Source organism: Lepisma saccharinum, chromosome 9 (genome assembly GCF_977018435.1).
Source record: "Lepisma saccharinum chromosome 9, izLepSacc3.1, whole genome shotgun sequence".
NCBI lineage: Eukaryota > Metazoa > Arthropoda > Insecta > Zygentoma > Lepismatidae > Lepisma > Lepisma saccharinum.
Genome location: NC_139237.1, coordinates 36,213,758 through 36,229,478, shown reverse-complemented (window position 1 = coordinate 36,229,478; position 15,721 = coordinate 36,213,758). Strand labels below are relative to the sequence as shown.

At 40.0% G+C, this 15,721-nt stretch overlaps 1 pseudogene; it reads left to right on the top strand.

Annotated features, from left to right (window-relative positions):
* Positions 1–3,622: 3,622 nt before the first annotated feature.
* Positions 3,623–4,195, top strand: LOC145992374 (puff-specific protein Bx42 pseudogene; annotated as a pseudogene).
* The last annotated feature ends 11,526 nt before the right edge of the window (positions 4,196–15,721 follow it).

The window sequence follows — 15,721 nt, the reverse complement described above, 5'->3', positions numbered from 1 at the left end:
AACTTTGGAGAGAGTGAACCACCTCCTCTCGTGGGAAGGGGGCAACTTTTATTTCTTGGACATTTAGATTTATTAAAAGTTCTGTTTTATTTTAAACATCATGTTTAGGCCAGATTGCTTAGTTTTAGACCTCAGAGAGAGATAACACCGTTCATTCTTACATTCATGGGTGATTTATTTTTACATTGGGTTATTAGTTTTAGGTGGCAAGTTCGAGGCATGATCGATATTTTAGACTTCTCGGGGTTGGGGCCTAGTGGGGGGGGGGGATCACCTTCAGTCAGGTTCTTCTCTCAAATCTGAAACATCTAAGAGGGGCCATTGATCTGAGAAGACATGTAAAGCTCAGACTGATTTCATTCAAACGCAATACCAAGTACCTAGTTGCTACGATAATTATAGATCAAAATATCTAATTTTAAAGCTGTTGGCATGGCGATTTGCCTCATATTTGACACCTCTGCCCCCTCCAACCATGCACTATATTTGAAAGCCTTCGTTGCAAAACTTTATCCTGGAAATACTCTAAAATTACTGATAGTTTCATTTCTTAATCTTAATCTCTGTATAGCTGTCTGGAATTTGAAAATATCAGTAAAAGGTTATGCTATTTTAGAACAGAAATGTTTTCTATGTTGAAATATGAAAAATATAGCACTTACCAAATAAAAGAATACCATATTGCCCCAATCTCATCGACTGCCTTCGCGATCAGCCAAAAATGGTAGAAATGTGAAGTAAAATAAACAATCTATCATTAAGTTATTTCCTTTTAACTCTTTCATTCATGTAATTCTTCTTTGGTATGTGACATGTTTCTTAAAATTATGCTAAGATTTATAAAATGATGAAATAGTAAATGAGAACATGGCCACGGGCAACTTTCTTTTTAACACATCGATCAGAAAGCTTTAGAAACATGGATTTCTCAATATGTTTGCACGTGTATTTTGCACCCTTTTAAAAGTAGTGCATTTTCAATTATGTTACTAATCATTAAAGGAACGCCTGAATATCATGCTTCACTGCATGCGAAGATCGAGTACCAGGCAGTGGTGGAAATTTGCTGTAATTATCGTAAGACCTGAAATTTCAGTTTTCATGTATTAAGCACCATTTAATGGAATTATAAGTAATAAAATATTCCATAATAGAGGTCTCTGGGCCTTCTCTTATCTCTTATGAGGATTCGTCACTGTGGATATTCATATATTCAATAAGTATATATTTATTATTTATGTAATATATAAAACCTAAAGGTAACGTGTCTGACTACCATGCTAAAGGTCCCGGGTTCGATCCCTGGCCGGTTCAAATCCGGGAACTTTTCTAACATTGGAAGTGGCCCCAGCGTCGAATGACATTGGTACCCCTTTGGGGGGGGGGGGGGGGTAAAGGCGGTCGGGGGCATGATGCTGATCACATCACCCCCACTTACGACCGGATCAAGAAAGTGTGGGGTGTTACCCCCACACCCCCTATACGCCTTCATGGCATGGTGCTAAGCACAGGGGAGCACTTTACCTTTATGGGGGATGAGATTGTAAAAACTGGTTGATAGATTTGAAAACCTGCCCCCACTCCAAAATAAGTTCTGACACCCCTGCAAAAGCTTGATGATACCCAAGAGAAAACCATTCAGATTATTCAGCAGGCTTTTGACAAAGATGCCATGGGCATCACACAAACAATATTCACTTCAAAAATGGATATACTTTGATAGACGCATGATAAGAGGAAGAAGAAGAATTTGTATTCTATAGCATGTTATTGATTGGTTGTTATAGTAACTGTGTGTAAGATGTACGTGAATGGCTTCCATGTATTAAAGTTATGTTGTTTAATTTGAACCTACGTATTTTGTATGTCTTGTGCATGTATAGATTGGAACACACACACAACAAAACAAGGCTTACATCTATGGCGCAGTCGTACAGGATATTCTTGGTGATTCTTCGTAAGAAGAAGTATGGATGAAGACGTCACGAAGAGTATGCGACGATCATCATTCCAGCATAGGTTTATGCAAGGAGAAATTGTGTCGGCTTGATCAATTTCTACGGTAAGAACCAAGATTACACGGTTTGTGTATTGTTTACAATAATTGTACAAGGGCAAATTCAAATCAGTGTGATACGGATTGTGTCTACGTTATTGTGATATTAAGGTGTTCACAATTATAAATATGTTTGGTTTGAATTTATTCTCTGAGTTCCGGCCAGATTCGGAAGAAATAGAAGATTATTTAACGAGGTTTGAACAGTCTTGTTTGGCTCATGATGTTAATGAAGCCAGGAAGGTACCCATACTGATTGCAGTTATAGGACCTGAAACATTCAAAGTGCTGAAGACTATCCTAGCACCTGAACCAGTCGAACGGCAAACGTATTCGACCCTCAAGGACAATCTGCTTAAACATTATGAGCAGATTATAAACAAATATGTGGAACGTTTCAAGTTCAGACAGTGCACGCAGGAAAGCGGCGAGGATGCAACACGATTTATGGTACGTGTGAAGCAACAAGCACTTAAATGTAGTTTTGGTCAGTACTTACAAGAAGCCATTGTAGAGCAAATAATTGTAGGCGTTCGGTCTGACGCCATTAGAAAGAAATTACTGTCTGAACCTACATTGACTCCAGCAAAATGTCAAGATATTGTGCTTCAAATGGAATTAATTGAACGGGAAACACAAATGTTCACACATCGTGAAAAGGAATGTAGTCCTAATCTAGTTGCATTTGCTGGGACAGAGAAATTTAAACCATGTTTCCAGTCCTCGCAAGCAAGGAAAAATAACTTTGTTACTCCTCGGGATAAAAGTAATGAAAACACTGAAGAATGTGATAGATGCTCCAGAAGGCATGATCTTGGACATTGTCCAGCAAAATATTCGATATGTTCATTTTGCAAAAAGAAAGGTCATTGGCATGTAAAATGCAAGTTTAGGAAAAGGAGCCATGAACTTGCGAGTAAGACAATTACCTCGGATCAAACTTCTAAGTCGAATATTAAACCTTTAGACGCTATTGTTGGTGAACAAAGCATACATAATGAATTTCATGGTTTGTCTTTATTACACGTTGAAGTTAGTGATTCTCATCCGCCAAAAGATAATACTTGCACTATTTCATCAAGCACAGACAATTCACAAGTGGAAGATGCTACGCTCAATCGTTCAAAAGCAAGGAGCGTTAGTTTCAAGCCAAAGACAAAAGTTGTAGATGGCACTAATGTTCTTATGTCAGCGGAACCGTGCGTAGTTAATCTGTGTATTGATAAACGAATTGTACAATGTGAACTAGACACTGGATCTACGGTTACTCTGTTCAATAGCAAGTCTTTCAAAAAAATGTTTCCTCATCGGCGAACACAATTCACTACAATGAAGTTACGAGGTGTGAATAATAATACGTTGAAGTTGAAAGGTCAAGCTTTCATTGATTTATCATTGAATGATGTATTGTATAAATTACCGGTGATATTGTGTGAAGAAGATCTCCGTTATCCGTTGATTGGACGTTCATGGCTCGACAGTATTCATCCAGGTTGGAGGAACTTGTTAGCACAATGTAACACAATGTTCACAAATACGGGGTCCGGACGAAATTACAACGCAGATATGAATACAAAAATACCGGAAAGTGAAGGTTTGAGAGCGCAGCTGGAGAAGAAACTTGCCCAGAAAGATAAGGAATCAAGGGAACGTGACCAACTGCGATATGAGGGACATAAAAGATCGAAGCTCCGGAGAGACAGAGAGAGGGACATTAGTAAACAGATTCCCATTGGAATGCCAGCTAAGAGCATGGCCAGTGACGACACTCAGTTTGACCAAAAGCTGTTCAACCAATCAAAGAGGATGGACAATGGGTACGGAGATGACGAAGCGTACAACGTGTATGATAAACCTTGGTGGCATGCACGACCTCCGGGCCAACATATTTACAGACCATCAAGAGATCTGAACAAGAATGTGTATGGAGATGATTTGGAGAAAATAATGAAAACAAACAGTTTTGTCCCAGACAAGGAATTCAGTGGCACGTACCGTAAAGCAGCACGCAGCGGACCTGTTAAGTCTGAGAAAGATGAAGACGATCCTTTCGGTATGGACCAGTTCTTGACTATAGCTAAAAGAGCTAGCAGGAGACCTAAGGATGCAGAGGGAAGAAGGATGGTCGAACAGACTTAGGTGAGATCAGCTCTTAAAACAAAAAGAGACTCCAGGAGGAGATGATAGACGCATGATAAGAGGAAGAAGAAGAATTTGTATTCTATAGCATGTTATTGATTGGTTGTTATAGTAACTGTGTGTAAGATGTACGTGAATGGCTTCCAGGCATTAAAGTTATGTTGTTAATTTGAACCTACGTGTTTGTATGTCTTGTGCATGTATAGATTGGAACACACACACAACAAAACAAGGCTTACACACTTCAGTGGAGAGAGCTTCTGGTAAGCCCTCAACAAGCCGAAATGATAAGGTGATGACCAAGTGCAGATTTTGGTCATACAGAAGTGTATGTCAGCATCCAAGAACTTGCAGATGAGTTGGGGATAAGCATTAGTTTGGTACTTTCCATTTGGAGAGAGGATTTGACCATGGAGAGAGTCCACAAAATTCATGCTGAAGCTGTTACCAAACAAGCAGAAGGAACTTGCAATCAATTCAGGCTTTCTTGGCCAAACACAACATTCCTCTGGTTCATCAGACTTCCTACTCACCTATGTGGCTCCCGATTTTTGGCTCTTCCCCAAGCTGAAAATACCACTGAAATAGACCCCGATTTGAGTTACAAGAAAACATTATATTTAACGTAATTGTACATCTGTACACCGTTCCCAAAGAGGCCTTGCAGAAGTGCTTCCAACAATGGTTGGTCTGCTGGGAAATGTGTGCAGTAGCAAGACGAGAGACTACTTAGAAGGGGATTAGGGTTTCACACCTCCAGATGAGTAATTATATTTTGTTCAGCCAAAAATCAGATACTCTTGACATGTCCTTCCCGGACGTATGAACAGACTGTTGAAGTACACCATCCCGCCTGGTATATATGAATCTTGTAGCTGAAAGTTACGAGATTAATGGAAGTGCATGAGAGAAAGATTGAGCTGTTACTGTGATTTTTTTTTTTTGTGAGTTTCGTTATGATGTACAACTTTGGTTCTATTTAAATTGTATAATCAAGATAAATAGATTCTGAAGTCATATGTTAAAACGTAAGTTCTGTGTTTTTGTTTCTATTTACTGCAAATCTTAATGTTTTCCCGTGCCCTGGGAGGTATCACGCGTATACCAATGTATAGTCTCATGTTGCTCATTCTCAATTTGTATTGAGATAAATATATTCTTATGGCTATTAATATCCTATGGTTGAACCTGGCACGACCATGTCACTCTTGAATAGACCTTGTTCGTGTAATATGTCAGTTATGCATGAGATTTTCCGCAATGTTGCTTCTCTTACCTAACCTAATTTAACTGATACTAGAGAGTATGATTTTCCCACCAGAAATAGACCTTGCTTCAGGTGTAAATCCTATATGAACAACTACTGACAGTTTTGATAGATTTTGAGGACATCAACCCCCCCCCCCCCCCCCCCCCAAGTCATTGTTATATAACAGCTCCATGGCCGTTTGCATTAATATCATTATGAAACAACCCATTTAACTCATAACAGTTGCTGAATGTGCACATTGCTCCAATATTTATGAATCAGATAACACTAAGGGACACTTTGTTTGCCCCCGTTAACTTAGTGATTGTTTCTAATGTACCGGGTGGCTCATAAGTAGTAGACCACACTTTGAATCGCCATACCTTCTAGCGGAAGTGCATTTTCTGACAGGTTTAACTTGTAACATGTAGCAGAAGTGTCATATTGCACTGTTCTAAAGATGATCCTGATCGCTGCCTGCAGTTTGCTGAAGAATGGCTCACCAAGTTGGAAGAGGACCCACAGTTGGAACAGAGTGTGGTGTGGACTGATGAAGCCAAATTTCACCTGTCCGGTAGTGTAAACAGACATAATTGTGTTTACTGGCGGCATTCGAATCCAAATGTGGTAGTCAAATACAATGATAAAAGACTCGGCATCATGGTCTGGGGAGGTGTTACGAACCAAAGTACCTCCCCAGACCATGATATCATCATACTCGGCTATCACATTTGGCCCTTTCTTCTTGAAGATGGCGTCAATGGTGAGAATTACCTGAAGCTCATTAGAGACACTGTTTACCCTTTACTCCAACAGATACACCACTTTGATCAGTTGTGGTGGCAGCAGGATGGAGCTCCCCCTCATTATGCCACAATTGTACGGAATTGGTGGTTGGACCAGGCATTCCCCGGACATTGGATCGGACGTCGCGGGTCAATTGAATGCCCGCTCTCCTGGACTCACCTCACCAGACTTTTTTCCTGTGGGGGTATTTAAAGGATAAAATTTATTCCCGCAACATCAACACCCTACAGGACCAGAAGGATGTGATTACTAAGGAATTTACTGCTGTTCCTCATGAACTGTGTGCAAAAGTGTGTGAAAATGTGTCTTTGCGATTACAGGCCTGTATTGACGCTGATGGCATGCAAGTTGATCACACAATGGAAAACCGATATTAAAGAGTGTTTGTGTTACAAAATAAGCCATCTGTTTTATTTTCATGCTGACTCTGCTAAAAGTTACGGCGCTTCAAAGTATGGTCTACTACTTACGGGCCACCCTGTATTTTGGGGTACAGAATGTGAAGATGGCCCTTAAAATTCTCCATCATTCAACTGTAAATTGTACGAACATTTTAAAATATGGAAAATTCTTTTGCTCACAAAAACCTCTTAAAATATATTATTTTAAAAATAGTGCAGTTATTAATTGTTAAACATGCAAAATTTCATTATTCTGATTCCAGTGACTTACTAGGAAAACACATTACTTAAAGTTTTCCGTTACAGAATAAATTATTCTTTCATACTCATTCAAAGTACTGTAGAAGGTTCTGTCCTGTCTTTTCTTTCATTTCCACAACAAATGTAGAGATTTTTAGTGTTTCTGTAGGTACTTTTTGTTCATTTACCCTTCAAAATGAAGCTTGAAGGCTGTATTGCTTCATGACGGCAATGTATGATGTGGGTCCAAGGAAACATACGAAACGTCTGCTCTCTTCAAAGCTGTACATTGTGATGAATATGGATGGCTAATCTCTGTGAATCTAAAGATTATCACTTTGATTGTGGGATTATAAGGAGTGTTTAGGAAAAATTCCTGCGTTTTGTGTCTGTGGAACAGTCAGGAAACAGACAATCATCATATTCAAGATTGGGGAAAGAGGGGAGAATATATGCATGGAGAAAAAAAAAAAGTAAAGTGCTCCCCTGTGCATAGCACCATGCCATGAAGCCGTATAGGGGGTGTGGGGGTAACGCCCCACACTTTCTTGATCCGGTCGTGAGTGGGGGTGATGTGATCAGCATCACGCCCCTGACTGCCTTTACCCCCCAGGGTTTTCCCCAGGTACCCATGTTATTCGACGCTGGGTGGGCACCGGGACCGCTTCCATCGTTAGAAAAGTTCCCGGATTTGAACCGGCCGGGGATCGAACCTGGGACCTTTAGCATGGTAGTCAGACGCGTTACCGACTGAGCCACCGTGGCCACCATGGAGAAAGAAATGTGAAATATGAGGCAGTGGTAGATCCAAAGAAGATTCATGTCACCCCTCTTCACAATAAACTTGACTTAATGAAACCTTTGTGGATGCCTTGGAAATAGATGGAAGTGGGTTCCTTTACTTTCAATGATTTTTTCTGAATCTGACAATTTATTAAATTAAAGGAATGTAATTTTGACGGATTTTTAGAAATATAAGAAAACTTCTTGAAGATTAAATCTTTGAATCAAAACTCCAAACTATCAAATTAGCCACTTTGCTTTCAAAGCCATGCTGATTGAGAGTCTGGGAAATAGGGAAGAAGAGAACTATGATTTTCTAGTGTCAGAGCTACTGAGGTGTTACAAAGAAATCAGTTGCCGTAAGTCCTTAAAAATTCATCTTTTCCTTCTCATCTCAACATATTGCCATGGATGTGAGCGATGAACAGGGGTGAGAGTTTCATCAGGACACTTCTGAAATGGAATGCCATCATCAGGGATGATGGAACCCAGCCATGCTGGGGGATTTTTCCTAGTCTCTGAAACAAGAAAGCAACAATCATTGAAGGGTAGGTACTTTCTACAGCTTTGCAAGTATGCATATGCATTCACTTTTTATACATTCACTTTCCTATACATAGATTATAAATTTTGATAAATAGTTCATTTAATTTCATTGTTCAATGGTGTCACCGTTCATTTAAGTGATGTCCTTTTTATGGCATGTACATATATTAATTGTATATATTTCTGTAAATACTGTAATATAGCTGTAACATCTAAACGCTGTCTGTTAGATCATTTTTTTTTAAATTCAATGGTTCTATTTCCATAGGAGACAGGAAATTTTGCTGTGGAGGCAAGGAAAGGTTCCAATTTGTTCCCTAGTGTAATTAAGCTGTTTACGTGGCCTGTCTAGAAAGTATCCGAGCTTTTCTTGTCCCGCAGAAAATATCTATGGTAGGTTGGCTACACTCTGCACAGAGGTGAAGGGAACCTTCATGCACGTGCATGCATGTTGCTGGGCATGTCGGACCTGTCAGTCGATGAGAGGTAGCTGGCGATTGAGGTAGTGTTTCTGTGTAATGTTGCATTTTCTTGTTCGCTGGGATGACGGAACGTGTGGAGCAGAGATACTGAATCAAGCTTTGCCAGAAGCTTGGGGATATGCAAACGGAAGCAATTCACAAGATTCAACAGGCATTTGGCAATGATGCCATAAGAGTTAACCAAATAAAGGACTGGTACAACCAGTTCAAAAATGGCCGCATGCCAGGAGAGAGTGAACACTGTTCCGAGAGGCCATCAACAAGCCAGAATGCAGCAAATGTTGAGAAAGTGAGGTCCTTGACAATGGAAGGGTAAGTGCTGATGACATTGGTATTAGCATTTAATTTTACTGGAGAATTTAGGTATGCACAGGGTAGCAGCAACACTTGTGCCCAAGCTGCTTTCGCAGGAACAGCAAGATCTTCCGACATGACGTCGCACAAGACATGCTGGATAAGGTCAACAGGGATGCAGAGTTTCTCAAGACCATGATAACTGGAGATGATGATGATGGACATGGCACCATGTGAGTTCTGGTTGTTCCCGAAGCTAAAATCTCCACTGAAAGACACCCGTTTTGACAGCCGAGAGGACATTATGCGCAACGCGACAGCGGAGTTGAGAGACATTCCAAAAGAGGCCATCCACGAGTACTACCAGCAATGGCAGGCTCATTGGGCTAAGCGTGTGAAATCCAGTGATGTGCGTCTACGCGTAAACAACGATAGTCTACATTCTATACATTCCATAGTTGATAATAGAAGAGAAGAGAAATTTTGTTGTAAATGGGATTCTTTTCATTTCGTTAGGAACCAATGTAGTTGAAAATGTCACTTTCCTTTCATGAAACCCTTGAAAATTAATTTTAATGCACTTTAGATTGTCTATGTAGTATATGTAAACTACAACCCAATGTAATCTACGCGTAGATTACATGTAGACAACGCATATAGACGTAAACTTATAGTCTACGGCACATCACTGGTGAAATCCTAAGGGTGTTACTTTGAAGGGAATTAGGACGTGAATAATACCAGCCAGGTGACATTCTATTTCCGGCGTAAAGGTCTTTCTTGTCGCACAACAATTTTGCTACCTTGTGCATACACAGCTAGCCTGCCTCAAGGTACCTTTATAAGGTAGGCCATTCCCGAGGTTCCGAGATTTTCTCCCATGATTCTGTGCGCGCTATGACGTCATTAAGAGGACAGAATGGAACTTACTTCGTTATCGTATACGGAAGCTTGAGATAAATGGGTCTATTATTTACTTATACACACTTTTTCTTGAATGCTGGTAGAATGAGAACAAATCAACCTGTTTGTGCTCTTGCCACGTGCAATAATAATAGAAGAAAATCGCCTGGAATAAAGTGATCATCGCTTCCCAAAAAACAATTTGCTGTAGCAGGATTGATTCAATTTGTTCCTCCAAATTTCGGACTTACTCAGTGGTGCAACCACAGGGGAGGGCAGGGGCATTGTCCCCCAACCTTCGACGTAAGTCAATTCTAGGGGGGGGGGGCAAACATTGATGGCCAAAGGCACCTGCAGGGGGCACAGAGGAGAAATTTCCCCCTTCTATTTCAAATTTTATACAAATAAAAATACATTTCGTAAAATGTTCTTGCTCGCTTCGCTTGCAGTGCCAGCTTTTCTCAGTCTCGTCAAGTTCAGAGACGTAGCTAGGGGGCGTCGGGAGTCGGCCTTGGGCGCCAAATAATCTAATTTGGAGAATACCTTAGCGCCATGTGATATTATTTGTTCCTTATTAAATCAATATTGTTTTAAATTGCAAAAATTGGATCAAAAAATTTTCTTTCTCGCTTCGCTCACAATATAATTGTTTTTTGTAATATGATGTATTTAAATAATATGTTTTGTATATATATGTAATGAAAAAACTTTGAATACGTACATAATTTAGTGTTAGCATCTTGCATATGTATTTTCTTATTTTATGTCGCTCCATGTTGCATATGTGTAACACATATGAAAGTTATACATGTTATATGTACAAAAAAATATCTTCGGCATGCATTTATCATTCATTTTCTGCCATTCAAAAATACAGTTTGTGTGCTTGTTTTCAATTATTAGCAAATGTAAAATTCCTGGTGTTGAAAAAATATTTCAAATAGTTTGTTCCAAATAAATGCTTTAGCACAGACATCTACCTCCCTTTTGCGTAATTTATGAGGATAATAACGTCTTTGATACTACTACTACTACCACTAGTAATAATAATGTCATCATTAATGTTATTATTATTACTATTATTATTATTGGTACGTTTATCCTGGTACTTTCTCCCTCCAGATAAAAATTCGTGGTTGCGCCTCTGGCCTTATCTTCCACACTCGCCTTCCGTATCATCACGTATGCAACTTTCAAAAACCTTTACACAATCGCAACTCAGTTTCTAAGTATTGCTTCATTGAATATTGAGTGCAAGATAAGATTTATTAGCTTTGAAGTTGAAACATCGTCCGCGAAAATAATACTTTGAACATCTCGTAGGTAGCGAACACTAATTGCACTGTTACTTTACTTTATGTGCGTTTGTTGAGAAATTGTGCTGAAAATATAATGTACGACTTACAGGACAGGCGTTTCTCCCCTGCACATCCTTTCAATCTTCTCGTCAATCAATGAGAAGAGCTGTCATGTAAATAATGACCAAAGAAGCTATTCAATCAGGCCCATAGCCAGGAATTCTTTGTAGGGGGGGGGGGGCGAAGTCAATCCTAGAGGGGGCAAATTTTTAATATATTGTGTCGCATTGGCACATATTATGGTCGGGTACACAGAGGTACTTGCCCTCCTCCCCCAAAAGCTATAAGTAACAGAAAAGGGATGGTATCTTGAAACTGCAACGAACAAAAAAAAAAAAAAACTTCGAGCAACATCAAATAGCAATATTTCGATAATGACCTTTCCAGGTTGCCAAAGAATATAAAGTTTAACATAAATAGGCTAATAGGGACTGTACCTACCTGATATCGTAATTGATTGATTTGGGGTTTTAAGTCCACTTTGTGCACACTAAGGCTAATTGGGACTGGACCTACAGTTTAAAGTGGGATCAGAACCATTATGTGCCTTCACCCTACTTGATATTTACAGGTCGATAATGTTAATTGATGACTAACAACAGCTTTTGGGCCTCTCTGCAGAACTGATTAAGGGAGCCCTTTATAAATCATGCTTCATAATGATTCCCTCTAGTTTCCAGTATGCAAGATTTTTTACGCACAAAGGAATCTATCGATAATCCAACAACACCATTGTGTTGTGTTGTACAAGCAAAATCGGATTAATTACATAATAATGGTTAGGATCTGCACTTTGATGAATTGTGGAAAAAATTTTAATACTTTTTTTGACCTTGCTAAAACATTAAAACGTGGGTCCCTTAGTCCACCACAGACTCTATTTCCTTCAAAGGGGAGACTCTTGCATCACTACAGACAATGTTTGCCTACTGGTCACGTTAACCATTTTGCAAAATATTGTGTGAATTGTATTATATTATAGTTGAAATACATGTTTCGACACCTGACAAAAAATAGGAATCCCTTGATTGACCAATGACTTCTTGGATTACAGTGTTATCATTAATATTTGATATTAAGTTTCATAGAAAGAAATTGTTTTAATAGGGCGCAAATAATTTTACGGGGGCTCCCAGGGCCGACTCCCGCCGCCCCATATAGCTATGGCTCTGAACTTGGACTATAAGAATAGGAGAAATTGTGAGCGAAGCAAGCAAGATCATTTTACGAAATGTATTTTTATTTGTATAAAATTTTAAATCGAAGGGTGCAATTGCCCCTCTGTGCCCCTTGCAATACCCTTGGCCGTCTGGAAGAAAAATGCAAGGAACACGTCCTCCCCGATGGCGCAGTGGTAACGTCATCGCCTTGAAATCAAGGGTTCCCGGGTTTGATACACGGTGGAGGCACAAAGTGGTTCGGATCCCACTTTAAACTGTGGGTCCAGTCCCAATTAGCCTTACTGTGCATAAAGTGGACTTAAAATATCAAATCAATCCAAGGAACACGTAAAAACTAATCCCATCATGAGTATCCAATTGTCCTGCTATTCTTAGATTCTCCTAGATTTGTTTCTTTACTTCAATGTTTGCTTCCCCTAGAATGAACTTCCGTCCAAGGTCGGGAGAGGGGGGGATTATGGCCCCTGCCCCTGTGGTTGCGGCATTGTTTGTGAGTGTCTCTTCATCAATTTCCCGTCATCATTCATTATTGCGATTAGCTAGTAGTGGCAGAAAAGCAACGCTAAGTAACAAGATTCAAATATCCACTCTCTCCCTCTACCACATGAATCACTATTACCAAAAGGTAGACTTTTGAAACAAAAATTTAAGCAGTTCCAAGTTCATAGCAACACATCCAAGAAAAAACATGGGAACACATTCGGCGCCATTAATACAAGACTACTCAAAATGTCACAACTGTTCTAGATACTGAAAATTGTGAAATCATTTCCCAAAGTCTGGATCTGGAAGGGAAATTAAACACCCCCCCCCCCCCCCACCCAATCTTGATAGAGTAACACATGATATAATTTTAAACATTAGTGAGAATTTCAGGTAGGGATGTGTTCTGTATTTTTCACAGGGGGGGCAAAGGAGGCTCTCAGGGGGGGAATTGCCCCCCTGCCCCCCTCTAGCTACGGGCCTGTATTCAATGTAAAGCATACTTATCAAAGCAAGGACAATTTTATCAATGATTTTTGTATTATCAATATAATATGTTGTATACACATCTATTATATTATAATTTAAAGATATTGTACAAATATAATACTAGTTTGCTGGCTTTAATTTATTTTATATCTGCTTTAAAAAGCCTCGTTGGTTCAGTCGGTAAATAATCTGACTGTCACGCTGAAGACGAGGATTCTGTTCCCAGGGTGGTTGGCCTCGAGGGGGATTTTCTCAGCAACGTCCTTGCATGAAAACTGCTTTGAGGCTCACCAGGGGTTTAAAAAAAATAGTATTTTGGGGGCCGGAATGTGATGCTAAAATCACCTTCATACATGGCCGGGATTGTGAATCATAATCCCTATATTCATTCATGGCATGTTACAACGCGCAGAATGTACTTTTGCTTTTAAAACGTAGTGCATATTTAGTCGCACACCGTGGCCGTTCGGTCTAAGACGTCATGCTTTGGGCTCTGACTACGGAACGCGCAGGTTCGAGTCTCCTAGGGGAAGCGTAACAACTTTCCTTCTGAGGTTTCGGACTGTGTATGGGACTAATGGCCATCCACCATTGTGAGGAAATTGGAGAGCTACGAATGAGTAGCGTAATCCGATCATGGAATCTTACAAACATGACTGGGGGGTCGTCGTGCTGACCACACGTCACCTCGTAACAGGTTGGATGATCTCCCGCCTCGGCAGGTGGAAGTGAAGCCGGCAGTCGGCAGGTAGGCCTTAGCCCTGTATTAGTACACATTTGAATACATGTCGCGGGAATACACATTATGAAATTTGTTTGACTCAACTCACACATACTGCAGAAACTCTTTCCATGTAGATTTAATAGCCGGCATCCGTGGCAGAGTGGTTAGCAAATCGCGCTACGACGCCAAGGGTCCCGGGTTCGAATCCCACTCGGCCATGGTTGTGTGTGAATGTCCATTTATCATTTTCATCATTTCATCACTCATTCCCATCTTCGTAAATTATCTAAGAGGAACAAAACGCGAAGTAAAATAAAATACATCAAATCCAAAAAAAACAAACTAATTTTATGTAGTGTAAACTGAAAAAAATTAAGGGGGAGCTCCAGCCCCCTGATCCCACCTTGGGTGCGCACTATTAACAATAACAGGGTTATAGAACATTCTGTGTCTTGGCTCGAAAATTATTTATCTCAAATTATCATCACATTATTTAAGAAGCCATGAACCTAATTTTATGTAGCGTAATTTCCTGAAGGGGTTGCTGGAGCCCCCTGATTCCCACCTTGCATACGTGCTTGACTCGATAATTATTTCTCTCCTTAAATTATCGTCACATTATTTTATTTTCCACCACAAGAAACCAAATACCTCATTTTAACTATTGTAAACCGCAAACTTTCGGGGGGGGGGGAGGCTCGAGCCCCCTAAGCTCCCCCTTGGAGACGTGCCTGCTGAGAGTGTCCCTTCGTCAATTTAAACTAATCATCACTCATCCTGTTCGTCGCGATTAGCCAAAAGTGGATGAAGACGCTAAATAACAAAAACAAATTTATCCTCATCATGGCGATCAACTGGAGAATCTGAAAAGTAGCGTAAAAATATTAAAGGGAAATTCCAGGACATTCAGTAAAAATTCATATCAGAATATGCCCGGACAAGAACTTTCCTTAGAATTAGACATTTAAAATAAATGCAATAGGTTAGCTGGAAAGAAAAGCTGGCAGTGGACTACAGCCTACAGGGACAAGATATCACGCATATAATGTATGAAAAATAAACTATGCATTGTCTCGGAATAAGTGTATTCTTCTATCGCGTATTTGATCTCTTGTTGTCAAATTAAATTAACAGCTTTGGTGTATAATATCAAAAGATGCATGAAAACACAGCGTTTCATGGGCCATGTGCTACATTCTACGCATAGCTTTCTTCCGCTCGTGACCGCTTGGTGACGTCACAAGCTCTAGCCAATAACGTGCAAGTCGCGGAGTGGCCCCCTCTGAGCCTGCCTAACCTAAGAATGTAGGCATTTAGCCTTAAGGCGATCTCCTACCCCGGCGAAGGTTTGAGCAATTTTCCATGTAAGCTTATGGGCGTAACTTTAGTCACGATTATCTCGAGAACCAGTAGACAGATAATTTTCAAATTTTTACTGAACGCTGAGAAAGGATGTTTCTAGAGAACCACTGATCGATATTTTCATTTTCTGCATCAACGTCCCCATAATTAATTAATTCATTTTATTTGTGAAATATCAGACTTTTTTTCACTTTTCTTGACAGGGCAACCCTGTTGCCGGCCGG